General features: G+C 38.4%; 1 protein-coding gene and 1 long non-coding RNA gene across 8 annotated transcripts in view; one reads left to right on the forward strand and one right to left on the reverse strand.

The window, feature by feature from the left end:
• The first annotated feature begins 3,929 nt into the window (after nucleotides 1-3,929).
• LOC124173192 overlaps nucleotides 3,930-20,621 on the forward strand; it is a 41,337-nt gene continuing 24,645 nt past the window's right edge. For 2 of the 4 annotated variants that reach the window (XM_046552709.1, XM_046552705.1), the window contains exons 1-2: nucleotides 3,977-3,992; nucleotides 6,499-6,588. The gene's annotated coding sequence lies outside the window, so the exon portion shown is untranslated. Of the gene's footprint in view, nucleotides 3,993-6,316; nucleotides 6,589-20,621 lie in introns of those variants that run through there. The other 2 variants (XM_046552707.1, XM_046552706.1) reach the window with 2 other exon arrangements.
• LOC124173193 lies at nucleotides 7,288-19,487 on the reverse strand. Of its 4 annotated transcripts, XR_006868434.1 has the most exons (6): nucleotides 19,433-19,454; nucleotides 18,138-18,310; nucleotides 17,358-17,533; nucleotides 17,142-17,271; nucleotides 16,843-16,985; nucleotides 7,288-7,424 (listed from the first exon to the last, which is right to left on the reverse strand). It is a non-coding gene; the product is annotated as an uncharacterized LOC124173193 (long non-coding RNA). The 4 variants fall into 4 exon arrangements; XR_006868435.1 differs by lacking the exon at nucleotides 17,358-17,533 and having other exon boundaries at nucleotides 19,433-19,451; XR_006868436.1 differs by lacking the exons at nucleotides 17,358-17,533; nucleotides 18,138-18,310 and having other exon boundaries at nucleotides 19,433-19,487.

The raw sequence follows: 20,621 nt of genomic DNA on the forward strand, positions 1-20,621 counted from the left end.
TGGGTTTTAATATTTTTGGAGGGTCCGGACGCCCCCTCCCTCGCTACGCCGCTACCATTTGCTCATCATAGCAGTTGCATGGAAACAGCGAAGAACATTGACGTACGAAACCAAAAGAAAATAAAAAGGTTGATTAATAATGGAGGAATATCATCTTAGTCAAGCAAAAGAATATGCTGGTGATGAAAGCAAATCGGATAGAAATTAGAATAGAAAGAAATGGTATCAAGGGTTTACTAAATCGACAGAAATTTCAAATCGGAGGTAATTTATAGCTTTTGAAAGCGAACTCCTGAACGTTGTAAAGTAAATAAGCCATGTGATGACCACAGAAAATCATTAAAGGGTATTTATCACAGATTAAGTAGTACCAAATTTAATTAAATAAGGAAGTGGTCGTTATCTCAGTTCCAATGTCATTAGCAGGCTCCTACCAAGGAATTAATAATTCCTAACCTTCGTTAAAATATTGCTAACTAGTAGTTTTATTTTTTACATGGTAGCATGTTCGTGTCCTGAATACTATCCCAGTTTGCCTCGTGTGGAATCACCCCGTGCACTTATAGGGTGCGCCTCTCCCTCTAGCGGGGCCGCCCGCATTACGTAACATTGCTGAAACACCAATATAACATTTTAATGTCACATTATGGCAATGTCTCGTGCATGTGCATGGTCAGTTTAAATAAAACTTTCTTAGACTTTATAAGTGACTTAATTATTTGTCTTTACTACAAAAGTGACAATAGCTCCAGAAATCTTTTGCTCTTCCCCCTTGAGTTATTTCTCTGTGAGCTACTGCCATAGGCAGCAATGGCTGGGACGAGGATGGGCATAATACCCGGAAATTCACGTGTAAGTGATTATATATACGCCCTCAAATTCGCGTGGTAAGGCGCGATTCGGAGTCCCTTTTAAAATCCCGAAACTAATTTGAAAAGATATGCAGATCTACGGGGAAAATGAGTGCTTGCGCCCCCCCCCCCCCCAGACCCTGAAAAAATATGTAAGATTTTTAATATCGTCCCGTCATCATTGCGTACGTTTTGTATTACTAAATCCTAAATAACTAAGTAAAACGAATGTGGATGAGTTGCGACAACGTTTTCAAAAATTTTAAGAGAGATAGAATTTAGGATTGCAATGAGACTAATTTGGGACCCACGAACCAAAGAGCCTTTATCCAGTCGACTACCATATGGTATTTGAGGGGGAGGGATTATTCAAGGGAAGTCATGGTGCGCGAAATCTTTTCATGCGAAAATCTCTCGAACACGGGAAGAAAGACGTGATGCTTTTTCTACCTTACCTACATAGTTTCAGGAGATGATATCGACACTCTTGTCATTTTGAACATTTGCTCACTAAAACTGTAATCCTCAGCCGATTTCAGCCAGTTACATTTTTAATCGATTGGATTGATAATTCAATTGTTTTCCTAAAGTTTTATTGCCATATTGTCGTAACTTTCCAAAATATCAGATCCCGAACATCACTCTCGCGATGTCTCCCGTAATTAAATTTAGCTTGGAAAGGTAGAACAAATATGAATACGCAATGATTTTTCTTTATGAATGACGCAATTAATTTATTAATGATGACACCACTGCTACTTCTTTTATTTCGAGAAATAATGGTATTTTAGATATCTCAGTTTTGCACTGTGTTTTTTTATTTTCGTCTCATAATCCCGCACTCATTAGTGTGACCGCAATCGAAGGATATTTCACGTCGTCTTAGAAAAAATTAACTTTAAGTTGCGATGTAAATTTAACTTATAGTGCACACTACGCTCGTGTAGAGATTCCCTTCCTATCTCGTTTGAAATATCGGAAACACTGCAATTTCTTTGTATCAACTCATCTCGAATTTGATCGCACTGCACTGTGATGCGTTGATTTCATCTTCCGGTCCGTCCTCGTACGAGTAGGTCCCACACTTAAGTGACGTACTCCAAGTGCGATCTTTCTATAGTCAGGTTATTCTCCATTGCCATGAAGCTTTGCTTGTTTATTATTGCTTATTCTTCCGTCATCCACCAAGGAAGTCGTTCTCGTGATTGGTGAGTTGGGCATTCTAACGAATAAATGAGAATCACAGGAAAGATGTGATTGAATCAGTGAACCGAATCACCAAACTGATTTGATTCATAAAGCCAGAATCTTTGAGAAGAACTAAGATTGTGAGAGGAGAGGCAAGAATGTAAGGAGAAAGAGTGGTTCGCGTATGCTGGCCCCGCTTGCAGTAAACAGGCCGCTTTTGTGGGAAACTGCGTCGTCGCCGTTCCCACGCTCCGATCCAATGGAGTGGGGATGGCGTGGAAGGGGTTGGGGTGGGAAGATGCTCGTGACCCTGAGTGAGTCATCCCCACGAGGACGGAGAGGGACTTGGTATCGACAGTGGAGGGGGGAGGTATTTATGAAGAATGGGTGAGGCTGTCATCTGGGAGGCTTCCAATTTGGTGAATTAGCTCACGTATGTGGCGCTGGGAAATATATGAAAAGATTCTTAATACCTAAAAAACGAAAATATCTGACCTTCCGTTAAAATTATAATGTCACTAATTACAACTGTTGCTAGGTACTGCTCAGAGTTTAGCAGTTACTGGGCTCCGAACTTCAAATGATTGAACTCATCTGAATTATTGGTGACGTCCATGACCAGGGGCGGATCCAAGATTTCTTTCTGGGTGCACAAGCGAAGTCGTAGGCCTGTGGGAGGGCGAGCTAAGTTGAGGTGGGGGAAATTTGAATTCGTCCGCCATCTAGTTGGATATTCTGGAAACTCGTTCTGTCGTACGCGCTTGCGCCGTGCGCGCGAACAGTAGCTCATTTCCTGTAGTGATGGACTTAGTCGGTCATTCTCGTGATCCCAATCACGGTGACCATTCATTTGAGTGACTCTGTCATGAACGGGAGGTCATGATTGTGGAAAGTGGACGGCAATCACGACCGAGTAGGCAATCACGACCGCATAGACAATCACGACCGAGGGGGCAATCACTACTCTGTTGTCAATCATGACCCGCTTATCGCTTTCTTCTTAAGGGCAATATCTATGTAGCTTGTTAAACGAGAGACGAGTTATCATTATTATTATTAATCTATAAAGTTTTTCACTTGATAAAACCAGAAACTAGTTAATTCTTATCTTAATTACTTCCAAAACATTTACAAATACAGAATGTTCCTTAAATGTTGTTTATTACACTCCTTTTATTGTTTTTCAAGATACAGAATCAACGATAATTTCCAATCATTCGTGGGGCATCGGGTTAGTGATCAATATTATATTATGGAAAGTCAATATAAATAATGGAACTGATTGAAAGGCATGAGAGAAAACTGGGCTCTCTAAAAATTTTCGGCATATCACCTGAGATATGAAGGCCAAAGGTACCCTGAAATGTCAATTATAGAAAACTTTACAATTATTACGAACATTGCCCCCAAAAGTGATGGCAATACCATGCCAATCATCACCACGAGTGAAAGAGCAGTCAAAAACGGTCAATTCAGGTCGCGAGTAACGATCATCAACCGCGACATCTTAGAAGAATGATAGCGATTGGACTGTGTTTGAGAATGACCTATGCAATGAGCAATCACGAATGACCTAATGGCTGGCGATTGACGGAGAACGACCACGATCACGAATGTTCTACAATCAATGACCTGCGTCTAGAACAATCGTGAATGACCGACAATCGCGACTGATGGAGAACGTCCACGGCGGTCCACGGTCACGAGCGACCGACGGGAGGAAATGACCCTCCCGGTCATCTGAATGATCCCGTTCACCGATCAATCTCGGAGATGACCCTGGTCACATGATTCGATCGTTCATGACCGACCCATCACTAATTTCCTGCTCATCGTTCGTGGTGTCAACAACGAAACGTCTTCTTATGAATTTTCAGTGAATTCTCATCGCCTGGCTTCATATTCTCCATCTTCCTGCAATCAAAGCTTGTGGGAGGGCGCATCCCAACCTGAGTGAGTTCAAGTAATCATTTGTATGTTACTGTTTTGATGGAGTGAAGTTTTAATCAGAGGTCATAGAACTAAGTTTTTGGCGCCACTACTCCTGTTCCAGGAAATTTAGATTGATTTTGCTCTGCCCGGGTACTTGCTCCAAATGATTTTTCGCTCGCAATGGGAGAAGTTGCTTTGTATATGCTAATTTATCTCTTTCTTTTAATTTATGTTGGATTGTATTTTGGCTTTGTGTGCATTTTCTGCGTACTTGCTTTCACAGTTGAATTCTATCTTGTGTAAGCATGCAAGCACTTTGCAAGGGCCTGAGTTTACGAAATGTAGAGCGTGTGCTTCTCGTTTAAGGCAGATGGATCAGTTACGTCATGTGATACTTAACTCTTAATTTCTTCGACGAGATCACTCCTTTTCTAGTTTCCTAATCACTGAAAATATGCCACAATTATTTCATTAACTATTTGAATGGTCATGATTCATGTGATATTTAGTTGTACATAGTAACGGCGAAGGCCGTAGGTATGCGTTTATGAATTCCAAAAGTGAAAGGCCTGAACTGAATAACGCATGTTTCTTCATAACTTTTCGGAGTCTATGTAGGTGTTAGCTGCACGCGGGCATTTTTGTAATACCTTCATGCGTTATTTTAGTTTCTATGTAGTGCTGTACCACTGAAAGAGAACATCCCTGTCTATAAACCTGTAGTTGCATTTATGAACACGGCGTCACCTTATTTTGTCAAGCGAGCTTATTTATACTCTTCGGCGTGAGCTATGATTGCGATGTTTTTCCTAGAGCACAAATAAGAAATGTTTAGGAATTACGCAGAAAAGTACTAAATAACACTTGACCGGAGTCTTAGGAACCTTTCTTAATACTGTGTGCCATGTTCCAAATGTAGGAATATGTTATAAGATTTGGTCATGTGGGTATGACGGTAATACTGAGGTGCGAATTTTAATTTTTCTCGCGGAATTATTGTGAGCATACTCAAAACCACTATTTGTTTCGTACGCTTGTTTAACCCATAAATTTTTATTGGTGATGATATTTTATCAGCTATTCATTCGTATTTCAATGACGAAATAATAAAAATGGATTACGTTAGTCTCATAGTATCTAAGAAGTTTGATATAATATTTAGGAGGGTTAACATTGCCTGACGGTTCTATATCTACCACTTTTCCGACGACGTGCAAGGATTGTAACATTTAAAATTTGAACTCGGCTGTTAGTAATGAATAATTCTTGAAATTGGTATTGCGTAATTCAATGCGTTAATCAACCATAACTCATATAGATATTTATTCATTGTTTGTGAAATGCCTCGCTGGGAATAATTACGAAAGTTTAATCTGTTTTTGTGTGTAGGTGTCGGTAAGTAGTCACAACGTTACTTCGATGCATGTGAAACAAGGAGTGGGACAAAGAATTCCTCGTGGATTTCTCGTTTGTATGATCCATGTAATGAGTGTTTCTGTTGTTTGCTCTTGCCTGTACTTAAAGGCTTCTAGGAGTCGTGAACAAACGTATTCTTGCCATTGATTAGATGTTTTGTTTTGGCTTATTATTCTTCTTCTAGAGTGCTTCTGTTATTGACCTTCATTGACGAATATGATCGTATTTGGTGAAGTACTTTTTTGTGGTAAGGATCTGTCTGTTGTAGTTCCAACGTAGGTATTCAGTTGACGTTTCGTTGGCAGTTGGAAGGTTGGTGATATTTCTGAGCTGAGAGCATCTATAACTTCGCACTTATGAATGCTATACTAGTTAATATTTGACAGCTCTTCAACTGTATGTTTTCCAACAAATGAATTGCGGTTATTTTATGTTTGTGTTTGGGAAGGGAGTGCCTTAATGACTGTTACAATTTTCCTCGTTACATTTTCTCTTGGTGAACCATGTTTCGTCCGTAATATATAATCTTTTGATTTTCAGGACCTAGGCGTAATAAACGCTGGAAGTCTGGTTTTTTATATTTTACGATTGTCATCCGTTTGTTATACTTATGCCATTGGTGCTGTTTAGTCGTGCAATTATTTCAGCCTGTTTTTGCCAACTATTTCAATCGATTTTCGTCAGTGTTAAGACAGTATTCTAGTTTAAATGTACCGTGTGCAAGAATGATTTAGTGATGGGGTAAATGTTTTCGTGTCGTGATGAAACTTAAGGACTTAATGAGTAGGCAGTCGTGTGTATCATCAATCAACTATTATGTTATGCTGGCAATTTTGTATCCTTTGTGATAATATGGAAATGCATTAAATCTTTTCTCAGATATTGGGCCGTAAATAAATTAAGTGTTTTTTTTTAATTAGTACCTAAGCAATAGTTTGCCTAGATGAAATTGTATTCTATGGTTTATTTAAACGTTTCAATTTGTCCTACCATAGGATGGGAGCACATTACTCAGACGTATCTGCAATTAGTATGAGGAAAGGTACTGCCTTTGTGAATGTTTTTAGATGCACCATTTCATTAATATACGGTGACCTTCCTTCCTTTTAAGGATTCTGTCCTGGTGATTGAGATTTGGCTATCTAGCCATCCTATCCTGCTTTAACTTAGCTTCCATGAACCGAACCTTCACAATCACCAAGTGGGTATCCTCATTAATTTCTTATGAATTTGTTTTTTGTGTCTCGGTGTATGGAACAGGTTGATTTTTTAGCCTTAATTTCTATGTAGGAGTAGAACATCTTACCTACTTGGTGCCGTGTATGTTTGATAGGTGAAATGTTACCGTATGTTGATGTAGCCTTGTGAATGTTTTGGTATCAATTGCTTCTTTTTTCTCTCTCTTGGTGATGTTAACTGATTTCCCAGCTAGCACACGGGAGACTGTCTCCCCCGAATCCTTAGAGACTCTCCACAGAAACCAAAGAGACCGCCTCCCGGAAGCGGTAAGCGTCTCCGGAGACAACAAGGAGACGGCCGGACGATACGATGACGAACCCATGACGAAATGTCCGCACTACTCAAGAGACGGTCTCCGATTTCCGATTGATGCGCCATCAAGCGATAACCACGCGAACTACGCCGGGCACATTAACTGTGCGACGGTGGCGCCATCTGTTGTCATTTATCAGCACTACGAGTAGCGAGCTACAGTCGACCGCTACTTTACTATTCCAAGATACATTAACCGGCCACTTATAAATCTGTGGCGTATGCGAATTGACATTAAAGCATATTACTTACGAACATGGTGTTAATGGACTGGTAGCAACAGCGATGACAACACACAAACCGAAATCTCGGTGACAGAAACGTAGGAAATGTCAAAGAAAATCAAGCATTTGCAAATATTGGTTTATTTACAAAAAGTACTAGAACAAGCCACATTGAATGTCAGAGAAACTTCAAATATGAACTCCTATTACATAGAAACAGCTTTTCACAAGGCCACTGGGCATCAAGGGACTGAAGCAACACCTGAAAAGAAAAAGCAGAATACTTGCATTAAGAAAATGCTATGACTACACAAAAACAATAATAATGCTTTGAGAACTTTAACACGTTTTCTCTCAGGCTAAAATACTATGCAATGCCCAATTAATAGAGCCAATACGTAATGAAAATAACATACTTGATACACAAGAACAAGATGAGATTTTAAAGATAAAATGAACAAAATAGGAAATCTGTAAAGAATCCTCCCTGAATTAAAAACTGCAGAATCGCAACAACAAAGCTAAGCATTTTAGAAAATAGCATCTTCATCCTCACAGCAATATCCCAAGAATGTCACCATGCCATATGTTAAACCCACACTTAAGAATAAACAAAACACGAGGGATTTCCATTGTTCCATATCTTAAATGAAACATCAACAGAAAAACACCAGGCATCTCTGCCAAGGATTAAGGCTCCCGGGTACATCGGCCACTTTCGAGTTGTGGATCTTTCCCCCCACCCCTCAAAAACTCGGCCTAGTGGCTAGCGAGCCTAGCCGACTAGCAAGTGACCTTGGTCTCGAGGCAGGGAACATAGGGGGGGCAGTGCTTAGGGAAGGGAGGGGAGGCGATGTGGAGGGGATGGGGTTTAGATGACTGAAATTTTGGGAACCTTCTCGCTCGGGTTTGCGACTGTTGAACAGCCGAGTGTCACCGTGCTCAGCCTCTGCGCCGCATGGAAGTAGACGAATCTCAAGGCAACACGGTGGTCTTCGAGATTGGGAAATGGATATTATTTACGGAAGTGTAGAGCACAGAGATTGGTGAGATTTCGTCTCCAAAAACCCGGAAGTATTAAAAAATTTTTTAATAATTGATTTGGTTACTAATTAAAGCAATCTCATGTAGTAGCGAGAAAATCCGGCAAGTAAGAATTGAAAGGTACAGTTTTATTATTCCTTGACATTTTTTGAGAATATCATTTGTTCTTCATGGTGTTTCAACCCGTCAAAATGTTTTAGAGATTTCGTTTGCAATGAAAAACGTAACTCCCGATACATAAAAATATTAATTTCTTAGTTTTTCCAATTAAAGTATTTCTGGAAGACGGTAAAATGTTTTTAACTTCTCGTCCATGAGGTTTTCCCATAAAGCCTTGTCCATCTAATTTTTTTCTTAAATCCACGTGGAGTACAAAAGAAAAATATACAATGCGTTTATTTCGTGGAGTATTCTGTTTCCCCTGGATTTCAAAGAAACTTTTGATCTTCGCTTCAGATAAATATTTCCTTATCGGATTTCACAGTAATCATCAAGTGTAGAATCTCGGGAGGAAATTTCTTCTTCCTGAAGGCTGCAACTGGACGTTAGGGATGACGAAGGCGCATGCTATGGTATTTTAGGCACTTATAAAAATTTCATAAATATAATCCGTACAAAAATGTGTCCAAATTTATATATAATTACTAAAGTAACCTACCGATTAAGGTAGGTTTGTAATGAGTATTTACTAAACATTCTGGCTGTACTTCCTCCTATCATGGATTTCCTCTTCAATTCACTATGAAATTCCTTTCCATCAAATCTCTTATTTCCTTTCTATCTCTCACTTACCCAACATTCTTTCCTGTAACACAGTTTTCTCGCCTCCCTTGCTATGTCCTACACTTCGTCGTTCTTCTTCGTCTCCTTCCGCTTCACTTTCTCCGTTCTTGTCCATTTACTTTTATCTTGTGTTTCAATCGTAGCTCGTGAATCTTTACGAACCGCATAAATAATAAATTGACCAATTTATTTTTATTTATCCGTGGAATCATCATTAAAAGCACATTTCAAATAAATTAGGATGAAGTAGGAATCCCATTTAGGTCTTGCCTGTAGGATACCTCAAGACAAATGACAATACGAATTGAAAAAATTAGTAAGCTGAGACCAGATACGAAACATAATAAATGCTCGAAAAAATAGCAATTTTTGTTAAATCTCAGCCTGCCGTGCAAAAAAAAAAAAATATATTGAGCATTAAACGCACTATCAACAAATTAATTTATTTGGATTTTCTACAATAAGTTACCACTTATTTAATCTTTAAAAAATATGTTAAACTATTTGATCCTCTTATAATTTCTGACCATCAAGAAAACAATTTCGTCTTACATAGATAAATGAGCGTTTGAACGGAAAAATTACGCGTCGGCAAAATATAAATTTTTGTAGATTTAAATTTAATGCATTGGTTTCAGCTTCTTCTTTAGGTTTATATCCTCGTATGGGGTAGAAAATTTTGAATACTTAGAAAAGGTAATGATGACGTAAAGGGAGAACTGTAAATCTACAAATATAGGGAAGGACGGTTCAAATTATATTTAAAGCAATCAATCTATTGCTTTTTGGAGAATCAGCAACCAATTGCTCGAACTTTAATACCCCTCCCCAGAAGGTTATCAAGTAGTTTAATTATGATTGTACTAACACATTATTAATTGTTTTAATAAATTTTGGGTAACATCATAGAGTAAGTATATATTCTTACTCTATGGTAACATTTACTTCGGAGGGAGTAAAGCGTTGCGTGGATAATTTTATATTTCCTGGAAATTTGGTTAACTGAATTATGACTTTAGTCTTCTTGTGAGTAGTCCTCATGCCATATTCATCGCATTTCTTGAGTAATGCATCCACTATACTCTTCAGCCCTCTCGCTGACTGGCTAATCAACGCCTGATCGTCCGTGAACCTTACCGATTTTACATCATTCCTCCCACTTTTACTTCAGTTCCCACCTCATCCCACGCTTCTCTTGCCACCACCTCAGCATATACTCCAGAAAACAATGGAGATAGTGAACAGTCTTGCCTAGTAAGGCAAGACTGTTCACTACCTACAAGGCTACTCGGGCAAAGCTTGCCCTCCTAGTTTCTCCGTCCGCTATCTTCACTTGCGCAGTATTGGCCAAATGAAGATTACAAATGAGTCGCCTATCCCTCCAATTGACGCCTATTTTCTTGAGAATATCCATAATTTTGTCCAGTCCACTCTATGAAATGCTTTTTCAAAATCCACGAATAAGGCAAACACAACCTGATTATAGCATAGGTTCCTCTTCACGAGCGATCTCATAACCGCAATAGCATCTTTACATACCGAAGAAAGATCTGAGGTTTTCCCGGCGTATGATGTTGTTGAAGTTTATTCGGGATTGCCACCGGATAAGGTTCTCCATCTCTGCCGACGTTTCGATGGCCGAGTCGTCCATCGTCATCAAGCCCTGATGACGATGGACGACCCGGCCATCGAAACGTCGGCAGAGATGGAGAACCTTATCCGGTGGCAATCCCGAATAAACTTCAACAACATCTTTACTTACCTTTTCTGAATACAAACTGATCTTCGCCCAAGTAATCGATATCCTTTTCTCTATTCTTCTCTTTAATATTCTCATTACCACTTTGCCTTATTTTCCATTGTCGCGAAATCAGGGAGACGAAGGTCATATCAGGGAGAGCTCCCTTGATTTCCATGTCTTAGAAGCGGCCTCTTCCTTGGCTCAAGATTATGCCACACCACTGCTTCTTCTACATGTTAAATCTTTCCTGCCTGTTTCCGATGCCATGCAGATCCTCCTCCTTCCCCATCCATCTACTCAGAACTTCGATTTGCTCAGTTAGCATTCTTCCATTTTTAGCATTAATTTTTGACATGGCTTGTCCTCTTTTGCCGCCAGATAGCGACTTCACCTTGACGTACAACGCGTTTACCTCTCGTTACTTCTGAATCTTTTCCATTTCCTCGCAGTGTCTCTCCTTGTTTTCCACCAATTCTTTCTCCCTTCTTAGTTTCTCACCGTAATAGATGATTATTTTTACTTAGAATTTTCCCTGTACTGTGTCTACGTTCTTCCACTTCCTTATCACCACCATTTCTTTTTTAATTTCCTTCGTTATCCAAGTTTTCTTTGTCATACGAATCTCCAGAGATTTCTAGTAATCTACCCTCACATTCCCATTAAAGTTTCAACGTTCTATTTCCTCACCTTTATTATTTTACGAGTCTTTTGAATACAGGCATCCCCCGAGTTACGTAAGAGATGCGTTCCGGCAGACTCTGCGTAAGTCGAAATTTACGTAAGTCGAACCTTTGCGTTAGTGCTTCAGAGATTGCGATCGGCGCGGTGAAATAATCAGCGGAGAAATGCGCGGTAAATTCTCGGTGAAGTTTCATTCAATTCACTGCGATATTCATGAACTCTACCGCGTATTCTTACGTTATTAGATACAACATCGATAAACATTAATATAGTCTGAGAGTTGCATCTCGAGCATTGCCAATCAAAAATGCGTAATATTATTGCCAGAGTTGACCGATCGGGTGGATTCGGGAAAGTCCGGCATCTCAACGCTACATTACTAAACTGAATACTTAAATTGATTCATTATGTTATACTGCGATCTAAGGGCCCAATGAATGCATCGTCTACCTACCTATAATCATTATATCTTCTGCCTTTTATATATTACGTTGATCGATGAATCTGGTGGTTTCACTGTCACAGTTAATACACGTAGGAGGAGTGTCTAGGATTACGAGCAAATAACACACAAAAATACAACAGTAAATTACTATATTCGTAGATGCATTCACACGTACATACACTCATTCTTTCACGCACGGAAACATACTTTCATTCTCTCATATCTCAATAAAATAACGTGAAAATATCGTCATTTGAATATTTACTTCGCTGAAAACATCGAAGAGCATTTCCAAAGCACGAAGCTAATTAAAAGTGAGCTTTTATTCAGCCAACTCCGTCATTAACGTGCAACAACGTTAGTGGTGAAAAGCTTTCAATGACGCAATATTCATTTACAGTTGCACACAATATGAGAGAACGAGAAAATGCAGCTTAATAAAATTATCCGCCAGAAACATGTAAACAATTACGCAATTAATATCGTGTGTCAACTTTTTCTAAACCTTTTCGCGGCGTACATTGCCAACACTCAAAATTTCAATTCCGTTACGTGGGTACTAATCAATTCTTTTCCGCAATAAAGATTTCAGCTTGAACTTCATTTTCTTTTAATTCCACAGATGGAAATGTCTAAACTTAAGGATACAATTTTTAAATAGTTGAAAGTCGGAGTTCGGGTGTGCATGCTGTATAACAAGTTGTATCATACCGGAATGAGCGCAACCACATCCAACTGCAAATTTTCACGTTGATTGCTGACTGGGGATTTTTAAGCGATTTTTATGCAGAAATTAATGAAAATTCCTTCGAGGAATGACAAAAATGGGCCACTTTGTTATTTTTAGCACGTAAAAAACTCGATAACTATTCGATATTTTTTCTACTATGGGTTGTACGAGCGATTATCTACTTATTCGCGCTCGCATTCGAAAATTAACGTAATCCTTTGAAATACGGTTATCGCTTACGTAAGTACGGATTTACGTAAGTCGAGACATACGTAAGTCGGGGGATGCCTGTATTAGGTTTCGTTTCGTTCACCTTAGGGAGAATGCGATATATTTTTCGCCATTCCTTTACATCTGTTTTACTATTATGTGGTCTTTCTGATGTATCTCCGTATCCCTTGGACTCTTCCTGGTGGACTTTTGCACTTTAGGATAATTGGACTAGGTCTTTGTGACGAATAACTTGTTTCTCCTACAATATTTTTTTGATTTCTCTTCCCGCTCGTTTCGCGTTTCCTAACCCAAAATCTCCTATTTCCCAGCCCTTCCTCCCTCCCCGACTGAGGCGTTATACTTCCCCATCATTACTTGGTTTTTTTAAACCAGGCATTTCACTTATTATTACCTCGTCTACTTCTATCTCCATACGAATGATAGCGGACTTGTAGACTTGAACTGCTACTAAGTCGGTGGGTCGTTCCTCAAACTCTACAACCAGAATCCATACCGCTTACCGGATTTACCGTTGTCTTACTCACCTTCCCAATTAATACTGAAGCTACTTTTGAAGTTAAATTTTCTCTCTACCATAACATATATCCACCACAATATTTATGTTGGATGGGAGGTGGCATAAATTCTACCAGCACCATATGGGCAATTTCTGCGTCAGATTTTGTTTTGTTGGTTTGCGGAGTATCTTCTAGATCTGCATTTGTAGCATCTCTGGAGTCACTGTTAATATTATCAATTTGTTCATTACCATATATTACAATGATGCTCGCTGTGAGATATATAAAAATGTTGAGTTATCAGTGCCAGCAATAAAATAAGTTTCGGACAAGGGTGCTATACCACTTCACCAATGCTTTCTTCATGAAAAAAATATGCTTTCTTTTCTTTGCTTTTCACTTTTATATCATATTTTTTCATATGTTAATGCAATTTGCATGGCGCTACTCTGTAAAGAAAACTTTTAAATCCCTTTTCAAATGCAATTCCCGGCAGAAGTCTTTCTGGTAAAAACTAACGAAGCATAACATATCTATCGCAAAAAATTAATTTTATAATTTTTTTTACTATTTTACTTTTATAAAATGCTACAGATAAATTGACTAATAAGTATCGATGCACGACGGACTCAATCATTTTGGCTATTTTCAGGCGGTGTATCGTTGGAGGACGTTGTTGCCAATGTTAGAATGGGCGTGAATGTTCACATAAGATATTCACGCATGAAAAGTAAATTGATAAAATTGTTAAAAAGTTATTTTATTGGTGAATATGTTCCTTTGTTCTTCGGGAGATTCTGGAGACGATTACTTATTCAACCAAAGCTTTCAGTTCGAGACGTGAGTAAAAAAAATATAGCGTTAAAAAAGATGCTTTTTGCGGCGTATTTACTGCAAATATTGGCTTCGCAGGTAAATCGACGAAATTGTGTATGGGAACGTGCACATGTTTTATTAATAATAATAGCGTATAAATAAAATTCTAGAGTAAGGAAGGGCTGCCAGAGGTGGAAGACCAAGTGGCAACATCAATGAACACACAAACATCAAGTCAGTCTTCCGCCGCCTACGACCTAAGGCCCAGTGATGTGAACGAGCGGTTCAATAGTTTCCAATAGTAGTAATAACCAAGGGTCTAAGGATTGACGAGAGACGAATAGGACAGTGAGAAGATGAGAATCAAATTATCTCATTTTTATGCTGCAAAATATCAAAATATGCGGTGTTGCGTGGATTGCGATGACGCGAGTGCGGAATCCTTTCCTCATTCGTGCATCCTGTTACCTCTTTAAAAAATTATGGATCCCTGAATCAATTAAATAGTGTGCGGTATGATATTCTGTTTAAGTTTAAAATAATGAGAGACCCAAAACTAGTCCTAAAATATTTTATCTATTTTTAAGTTTCCAAAAAACGACACTCATTCCACAGAAAAATTAGACCATTACCCTGTATGTAGGAATTACGAATTCGAAAATGCTGCCATATCTTTTGCATTATAACTTACTCATCTAAGTTTCCGTCTCAATTGATCAAATAGACAAAAAAGAAGCCAAGAAAAATTCTATTTTAGAGACCGTAGAGTGCAAGCGTGGGTTGTAAGAGACCGATGTCTTACATATTTTCCTGGCAATTGACAAATGCATGCACCGCAGAATTAGCATTTTTTATTACAATTACCAATTTAGAATTAGCAAGTTATGAATTAAGCAAACATGTTTCCATGCATCATGCATAGTACAAGTTGTCCATGAGTTCTTGACTTGCACGTTATAAAAAACTTCAATTACAAAAAATTGAAAATTTCGGTGATAGAACACACGGATGTAAATCTGCACGCTGGTACACGATGCGTAATCTATGACGTGACTCGAGCTATCAAGAATTATATTTGTTACATAATTTTAGGCATTTAAACTAATGAATTTCTTAAAAATAAACATTCGAGACTCATAAATATAAAGCTAATCTTTCATTTTTAGCAGAATTAATGTAATTGATCTTATTTTTCGTATAAAATTATGGCAAGGAAGATTGCACCGATGAGAGGAAACTTTTAATCTCGAAATGAACTGATGTATCAGGGTAAAATGCAGTACTGAAGCGGATATAAACTGACCAGGGTCATTTGTAGCAATCCTCCTCGCTGAGAATAAACCGGCATTACCGATAGCAAATGTACGAAGTATATCTCCTCGCATGCAATGTGGGAAATGCATCTTGGTTGTATTGATATGTTTTTTTTGTAATTACATCGGAACAAAAGATTCAGGGAAAAATCATCATGGTAAGACAGTATTTTGGCAATAAGGTCATGTACTGTTAAATAGTACGTGGCGTTCTGCGCTCCTACCGTGAAACAATTCATGTCCTTGAGCGTGTTGTTGGACAAGATTAAAATTCGGCTCCGAAGCACGCATCACACATACAAGAGCGACCCTCACGCGGCAAAGAGAAATGACACAGCATTCTTTCCCGCCACACCCGGCAGCTCGGCGGCTGCCGGCGAACTGAAGGCAAGAGACTCCATGCAAGCGTTGTACCCTTCCACTGCCACGATGAGACTCGCTCAGTGGCTGAGGGCGATGTGAACGGGAGAATGTCGCCGCCGTGGAGAGCGCAAAAATAGCGTGCAAAGGTTCGCATAGATTGATTTATTGCCGCTTCTATGAGGACTGCATTAAAATGGTATGGATTAATATGAAGATAAAGGATTAAAGTTTATAAAGACTGTAAAAAATTTTGGGTTCCGTCATTATACACGCCGTAGCAGGTAGCCAATTTTACCGAATTTCGTGTTTTTCCGTGGTCAATATTGCAGCGTGAAAAACGAGAAATGAAAAATTACGATGATCTTTTCAAATATCGATCTTTCTTCTTTGTAAATATGCATTCAAATGTTATGTGCATAGAATAACAGAGGCGTCAGACGAATCTGCCCAGACGTCTGCAGCGTAGTTTTTGGACTAGGTATCCGGGAGCCTTAAGTGCACAACCTTCTAATTCTACTGCAAAATTGCATGTCTGCTTCACAACATTGTGGAGATGCATCATGGCTGTGAACCATGCTCACCATCAGAAGGTATTAACATGTTCCATCACAAGGTAATAAGAACAATTGCCTAAAAATGAAGAAATTAAAAAAATTGTAATCACTCAAAATATTGACGAAGAATTTACTAGCAGAGAACTTGGCAAGTTTCACATAATCACCCAACAACATAAGTATGGGAACAACTGCCAAAGAATCCATCGATAATAGTTCCTCTATTAGATTAATATGCCCAAAACGGTACGGCTACTGCATGAGGAATGCAGATATGTGGTCAAACGGGTGTGGAAATGAACCATTTATGTGTCACCTATTAAATTAATTAAGAAATTCCTATTACTCCTTTAAACTGCATCAAATATAAAAATGACAATAAAAAAGGAATGAGATAGTCAATCAAGTACATTAACCAAAACAAATTAAATATCAACCAAATATGAGAGGATAATGAATAAAATAAAACCAAAGATTACGTATAAAGCTGTGCCTCCAAAGATTCTTCAACCAAAATGGTATAACAGGCAGATTGTCGCTGCAGAATAATCCTTATTGTGAATGTCTCCCACCAGCAGAAGAAACCAAACAGGATACATCACTCCGACACCGATAACTCCGCCTATTAATAAAGAAAAATATCTGTTACTACAGAATTAAGCTACACAATAACCAAGCAAGATATTGACAACTAAGAACCTACGGAGTTCTAAACCATCATCTCATGTAAACACACACAAAACAGCAACATTAAAAAATAAGTAAGCTGTATCAATACCACTTTCCACTCCCTATGTATAAGTCATCCAATTCTCAGCTACGATACCAGAAGAAAAACATCCTCAAAGAGTATTTTGGCCACCAGAATCAAGAACGATGATCCAATCGTCAGGTCCTTACTTCACCACCTATTAATGAAGATGTAAAAAAATTCTGTTAGTCCATACATATAAACTGTAAGGGTGGATATTGATAAATCACAAGAAGCACTCACCAAGCTTAAAAACCTCCACTATTATCAGGAACATCCACTGAGATGCCAATCAACCAGTTCACTTTCCATAGATATGTATGATAGATAACAAGTAAGAAGAGATTCACCCTGGAGTAATTGTTGCCCACCAGAATCAGAAGAACGATGATCCAATCGTCAGGTCCTCACTTCACCACCTATTAATGAAGATGTAAAAAAGTTCTGTTAGTCCATACATATAAACTGTAAGGGTGAATAAAAAGAAATCAAAAGAAGAACTCACCAAGCTTAAAAACCACCACTATTAACAGGAACATCCACTGAGATGCCAATCAACCAGTTTCACTTTCCATAGATATGTATGATAACAAGTCAGAAGAGATTCACCCTGGAGTAATTGTTGCCCACCAGAATCAGAAGAACGATGATCCAAACATCAGGTCCTCACTTCACCACCTATTAATGAAGATGTAAAAAAATTCCGTTAGTCCATACATATAAACTGTAAGGGTGGATAAAAAGAAATCAAAAGAAGAACTCACCAAGCTTAAAAACCACCACTATTAACAGGAACATCCACTGAGATGCCAATCAACCAGTTTCACTTTCCATAGATATGTATGATAACAAGTCAGAAGAGATTCACCCTGGAGTAATTGTTGCCCACCAGAATCAGTTAAACGATGATCCAAACATCAGGTCCTCACTTCACCACCTATTAATAAAGATGTAAAAAAATTCCGTTAGTCCATACATATAAACTGTAAGGGTGGATAAAAAGAAATCAAAAGAAGAACTCACCAAGCTTAAAAACCACCACTATTAACAGGAACATCCACTGAGATGCCAATCAACCAGTTTCACTTTCCATAGATATGTATGATAACAAGTCAGAATAGATTCACCCTGGAGTAATTGTTGCCCACCAGAATCAGAAGAACGATGATCCAATCGTCAGGTCCTCACTTCACCACCTATTAATGAAGATGTAAAAAAATTCTGTTAGTCCATACATATAAACTGTAAGGGTGGATAAAAAGAAATCAAAAGAAGAACTCACCAAGCTTAAAAACCACCACTATTAACAGGAACATCCACTGAGATGCCAATCAACCAGTTTCACTTTCCATAGATATGTATGATAACAAGTCAGAAGAGATTCACCCTGGAGTAATTGTTGCCCACCAGAATCAGAAGAACGATGATCCAAACATCAGGTCCTCACTTCACCACCTATTAATGAAGATGTAAAAAAATTCTGTTAGTCCATACATATAAACTGTAAGGGTGGATAAAAAGAAATCAAAAGAAGAACTCACCAAGCTTAAAAACCACCACTATTAACAGGAACATCCACTGAGATGCCAATCAACCAGTTTCACTTTCCATAGATATGTATGATAACAAGTCAGAAGAGATTCACCCTGGAGTAATTGTTGCCCACCAGAATCAGAAGAACGATGATCCAATCGTCAGGTCCTCACTTCACCACCTATTAATGAAGATGTAAAAAAATTCCGTTAGTCCATACATATAAACTGTAAGGGTGGATAAAAAGAAATCAAAAGAAGAACTCACCAAGCTTAAAAACCACCACTATTAACAGGAACATCCACTGAGATGCCAATCAACCAGTTTCACTTTCCATAGATATGTATGATAACAAGTCAGAAGAGATTCACCCTGGAGTAATTGTTGCCCACCAGAATCAGAAGAACGATGATCCAATCGTCAGGTCCTCACTTCACCACCTATTAATGAAGATGTAAAAAAATTCCGTTAGTCCATACATATAAACTGTAAGGGTGGATAAAAAGAAATCAAAAGAAGAACTCACCAAGCTTAAAAACCACCACTATTAACAGGAACATCCACTGAGATGCCAATCAACCAGTTTCACTTTCCATAGATATGTATGATAACAAGTCAGAAGAGATTCACCCTGGAGTAATTGTTGCCCACCAGAATCAGAAGAACGTTGATCCAATCGTCAGGTCCTCACTTCACCACCTATTAATGAAGAAGTTAAAAAATTCCGTTAGTCCATACATATAAACTGTAAGGGTGGATAAAAAGAAATCAAAAGAAGAACTCACCAAGCTTAAAAACCACCACTATTAACAGGAACATCCACTGAGATGCCAATCAACCAGTTTCACTTTCCATAGATATGTATGATAACAAGTCAGAAGAGATTCACCCTGGAGTAATTGTTGCCCACCAGAATCAGAAGAACGATGATCCAATCGTCAGGTCCTCACTTCACCACCTATTAATGAAGATGTAAAAAAATTCTGTTAGTCCATACATATAAACTGTAAGGGTGGATATTGATAAATCACAAGAAGCACTCACCAAGATTAAAAACCACCACTATTATCAGGAACATCCACTGAGATGCCAATCAACCAGTTCCACTTTCCATATTTATTTATGATACCAAGTCAGAAGAGAAACGCCTTGCAATATTAACAAATGATTAGTATTTCCCCAACTGCACTGATTTATCGGTACAATAATTTACAATCCAATCATAGTTAAATGCTACTGATTGCAGGATCACATGAGTACTGCGTCTTAACCGATTAATCTGATTTGAACATTTGATTGAATTGAACGACCTTAGTTTGGTCGCCATCTCCATAGAATTATGAATGATCAAAGTATTAATATTTCTCGCGCTCTTACAAGTAAATATTGGCGCTATGTCAAACTACAAAATCAACTGACTACGTTAACATCAACAATGAACTGATAGTAACGAAATTAACGTAAAGTATGTGAAAATCATTTCGCGCACCCTATTTGTGAATAAACAGTGATAAATGAGCTGCCCTTATGATTCAGCCCTGAAGATGAGTGCCGAGACGGTACTTGAAACGTTGGCCGATATAAAAACATTAACCCGGAGGGATGCCGAGAAAAGTTTACCCACAATGATAAATCAGCTTTTTATGAGGTAAATCAACAATCAAGGGGATAGTGAGCCTATATGTCACTAAATTTTCAGCATTTTTTCGAATACTTTCCCCAATTTCAAGGTAAATAACGCAGAAGACGAAATTCGAGTGCAAGAATGAGAATTTATTTTTCTTTCCAATGTTATATGCTCCAACTATGTGCAACCATTATCACGAATTTAAATATGCAAAAGAAAAGGTTGCAGTCGTTCATAACGAACTTTACCTGTCCTTCTTACGAAAAATATTCAGGGCCCATTCCAAGGCCACATATACCTCATAATATTCTCACCTTTTAAACCTTCCCTGAACTTTCACTCACCAA

The sequence above is a fragment of the Ischnura elegans genome, assembly GCF_921293095.1.
Source record: "Ischnura elegans chromosome 13 unlocalized genomic scaffold, ioIscEleg1.1 SUPER_13_unloc_4, whole genome shotgun sequence".
NCBI classification, from domain to species: Eukaryota; Metazoa; Arthropoda; class Insecta; order Odonata; family Coenagrionidae; genus Ischnura; species Ischnura elegans.